Below are 4,383 nucleotides of genomic sequence, written 5' to 3' on the forward strand. Positions count from 1 at the left end.
AGAATCAGCTGGATGCGCCTCGGGAAAAATCCCTGGAAAAAGGGGACTATTTGACAACAGCCTCAGCGATAGACATCTCCCGTCGATTATTTAGCTTTCGCTATCTTTCCATTGATACACGAATCTTAAACCGAGGGGGCCAAAACAAGAACTGAGGGAGCAATGCCCCCTTATGACCAGTCGTATGGCTGCTACCACTACCTGTGAAGAGGGTTGATTCAGCGGCCCTATAGACACACACCTGAATGTGAATGACGGAGGTGGGGATGGAAGTGATGCTGGTGGGGGATGGAGGGGAGGGGAGTTGGGGGGTTATGTGAATAGCAGCTTGCTGAAAATTCCCTTTGGTGGTGTGAGCTGGTCTCTGGACTGGTTCAAAGAGGCGGCAGCTGGTGGCCAAGCTAAGCACTGGCATCCTAATACAGTTGTACAGAGGCAGGTGTGTGTGTGTGTGTGTGTGTGTGTGTGTGTGTGTGTGTGTGTGTGTGTGTGTGTGTGTGTGTGTGTGTGTGTGTGTGTGTGTGTGTGTGTGTGTGTGTGTGTGTATGTGTGTGTGTGTGTGTGTGTGTGTGTGTGTGTGTGTGCAACCCGGTATCACGCCAAGGCGTAAAATAGATACGTCTGTCCATGGTCTGTCCAGTGTCCACATCGCAAGGCGTGTTCAGGGTCACGCTTTGCCTGACCAAAGCGTCACCCTGAACACGCGTCCTTCTCCATTCGAAATGAATGGGGGAATAGCACCAACAGGGGGCGATACGTTCTCCTAGCATGGCCGGGGGTGGCCACGGCCACCCCCCGTAGAATCTCGGCCACCCCATTGGCCACCCCAAGCACCACATCACAGCGGTCAAAAGTTTTGACGGCTGTGGAAAAATGCGGAACCTTTCTCGCACCGCTAGTACACTGTCGGACCCTTTAGCCGCGCGCAGCGCGCACACGGCTCAAGCATGGCCTGAATGCCTGTTACCACCTGACGCTTCGACCGGCACCTGCGGCTAAGTGAAGAAACCCAAAACAGAAAGGTATGATATCATAATGGATGTTGTTTTTGTTAGAAGCAAGGTAGATCGGCGGAGAACATAGTAAACTGTTAAAATTGCTATATGCTATGCTGTATTTGATAACTACGTTGCGAGATTGTGTACATTGTTTTAATATAATCTCTCTCTAGTCTCTACACGTATTTGTTTTTGCAACTTCGGATCGACTTTCGATCTAGTTATTTGCTGTTAACTGCTATTGTTGCCAGAACGTGTTATGATTGTGTCAGGTATATACAGTATTTATGCTGCATTTTGGATAAGTGTCATTAAAGAGGGAAAAATAATGAAGAGGAAGAAGGCAGACATAGCGTCCTTCTTCAGGGCAAGTGGAAAGAAGTCAGCTAAGGCAAAGAATGAGGGTGAGATGGAGAAAAAACAGGAAGAGAGCGAGGATGAGGAGCCCCCAGAGAGCAGCAACTTAAATGGACCTCCAGGTATACAGTATAGAGACTCACATATAGTACAGCTTGGTATGAGGTTATCTTATTTACAATTGGCTTAAAGTTTGTCTATTCATATACAGGTCAGGTTGAAAGTGCATTGTAAAACATATCGGTTCGTTTTTTTCAGTACATTAAAGTATGGCATATTTGTATTTGCTATCCAGAGACACTTTCACTAATATTATACTTGCTTATAGTGTGTTTGTTAAACACTATATAGCATGCATTATAAAACCTTTAGGAAAATTACCTGTACACCTTATTGTAATTATTTTTGATGTTTCTGAAAGATTGATCGAGAGCAGGACAGAAGAGTCCTCCCTGAGGAGTGGCCCCAGTGGATCCCCAGGTAAATTGTCAATCTTACATTGTATGTTGTACTCTTCTGCTAACTTTTCCATCGATATTGTCCACAAGTTTATATTGTATATGTTTAATGCTGTAGAAAATGAATTTTAATCTTTTGTATCTGTGAAATACTTGGATAGTGGATCATTACACCTTGTGGAAAATACTTTAAACACCTATTAATGTTTTTAATATATATATTTAGATTCCCACAGAAGATTCAGACAGCGAGAGAGAGGAGCCTCCAACAACGAGTGGCGGCCCAAGTGGACCTCCAGGTATACTCACTCTTTCACACATACTGGACACTTTAATTCCACTTCAGTTTTGCCCAATCTGATACAGTGGCCTGATAATTCATAAACAGGTATGAGTCATACCACTCACCTCAACTGGAGTAGAGTTGGATGAATGGCCTCAAATCTATAACGTTTTAAGCAGATTATAGTGTTCAGATAATCGATTAGATGTAACATGGGATAGTACACTCCAATGTATGAGTTTATCTTGATTGTTATTAATCTCTGCTGTAATTTAATAATTGAATATGCCTTTTTTTCCATTTTTAAACGGACATTTCCAAATCAAGAACCGATAGATCTTTAAGGACAGTCATTGAAGTGTTCAGTTTTAATGAGATGTCATTGTTTGGATTCTCTGTCTGATATGTGTAAATGTGGCTCAAACTTGAATCTAATCATGCAGTCCGCCTAATACCCATTGTGAATATGATGTTTGTTATTATGTGTTTGATAGATGTTTATGGATCGAATTGAAGAAAAATTGACACTGCTTATTTAAACGGGCTGTTAATGCTTGTCATATTTACATTTGTTGGAATTCAGCAAATTGTATTCAGGATGTTATTTTATTTATTTTCATATTTCTATACATTAGCTCAGTATTTTATACTTTTTGTTATTTAAAGATAAATCCATATTGTGATCAGACTTGATTAAAAAAACATTGCACTTCTAATTTTGTATCCTTGTTTTGTATTCCTGATGATACACTGAGAGAATTGACTTGGCTTGTCGCCATAAACTGAGGGCATCTCTACTATAAAATAGAATACCTTGCTGTCAATGCATATCTGTACAACCATTGTTCGACTCAGTCGTACAATACAAATAAAAACACAAATAGCAATCGGTAAATCAACACAGTTTAAAAACAAGTATGAATACAGAATAAGTGTATATTCTTTTTTAAGTTTTAGCTTCTTTGTTACTTTGCCTTAAGGTATAAGAACAATTTAAATATATTGAATACTTTTCTATTGCACCTTCACCTGAATTCCGAATAATGTTGAGATGTTTGCTGTATGTGTCTTAAATAGCTCTGCATCTCCTGGTGAGACAAATGCTTGCCACCCAAAAATTATCACTGGCCCCATCCTGGCCACCCCAATGGAAATTTCCTGGCTCCGCCACTGCGTCTCCGATATGCTATATACCTGGCATTTATTCAGTTCATGTTCTTCTGAGTGCGCAAGAACGGTGCCAATTATTGTCATGTTTGCATTGTAATGCACAACTTTGCCCCTCCCTGTTATAAAATAACGTGCATCCCAACAACTTTAGCCAATGCAGGCTCCTATTGCTTTACCAGTGTGTTTAAAGTGTGTGCGTGTGTGTGTATTGTCATGTAGGCTATAGATATAGATTGATTGTCTTGGCTTGCTTGCATCCATGAAATATTGTAACGTCAAGTAGAAACACTTCCTTCAACAACTTGCTCTACACACACACACACACACACACACACAAACGACTCTCCGACCACATGTCACAAGATCGGTCATACTGCATGCTCTCATTTGCAAATGCACTGATTGTGTGCCCGTATCCGATATGCTATATACCTGGCATTTATTCAGTTCATGTTCATGTAATGTTATGGCCTAGCTGGCTACTGCATATCGAGAACAATCTGGGGATGAGGACATCCCCGAATATTGTCGGGTATTTCGCACACTGCCATCTCAATATATAGCCTAACATATACAAATATATCACTGTACTAGACACAAATGTATTTTCCACTAGCTAATGGTGGTCATTACATTGTAGTGAAACTAGTAAAGACAACACAGCTTTATGTTACAGCGAAACATGGAGGCACTGCAGCTCTGATTGGTTAGACAGCCTTCAAACTTAGTGGTCAAGCAAAGAAGAGGGAGGGGCTCGTTCTGCATACCTAATAGCCGGAGTGAATAACTAATAGCCGGAGTGAATGACTAATAGCCGCGGCTATTACGCCTCGTTTCCACATACGTATGTTTTTCGTATCCGTGCTTCCGTAAATTTACGGAAGGAGTCGCTAGTGTTTTACGTACGGACATGAATTTATTTACGGACAAAAGATGGGGGAGCGTATGATAATGGCCGTTTTTAGGAGAACGGTACTTTGGAACATGAGGATCGACATATACAGAGATAAAAACAAAACCAACCAGGCTTGGAAAGAGATCGGCGAGGAGTTTGGCCTGCCAGGTACTTACATGTTTCGTGAAAAACATAAAAACTTCCATACGGTATCTCCGTAAA

The 4,383-nt window shown here is 41.3% G+C and overlaps 1 long non-coding RNA gene across 1 annotated transcript; it reads left to right on the forward strand.

Moving 5' to 3' along the window:
* The first annotated feature begins 885 nt into the window (after positions 1-885).
* LOC132451258 (uncharacterized) lies at positions 886-3,066 on the forward strand. Its single transcript, XR_009524017.1, has 3 exons — positions 886-1,022; positions 1,777-1,835; positions 2,040-3,066. It is a non-coding gene; the product is annotated as an uncharacterized LOC132451258 (long non-coding RNA).
* Positions 3,067-4,383: the final 1,317 nt, after the last annotated feature.

This window comes from Gadus macrocephalus, chromosome 22 (genome assembly GCF_031168955.1).
Source record: "Gadus macrocephalus chromosome 22, ASM3116895v1".
In the NCBI taxonomy this organism is placed as follows: Eukaryota; Metazoa; Chordata; class Actinopteri; order Gadiformes; family Gadidae; genus Gadus; species Gadus macrocephalus.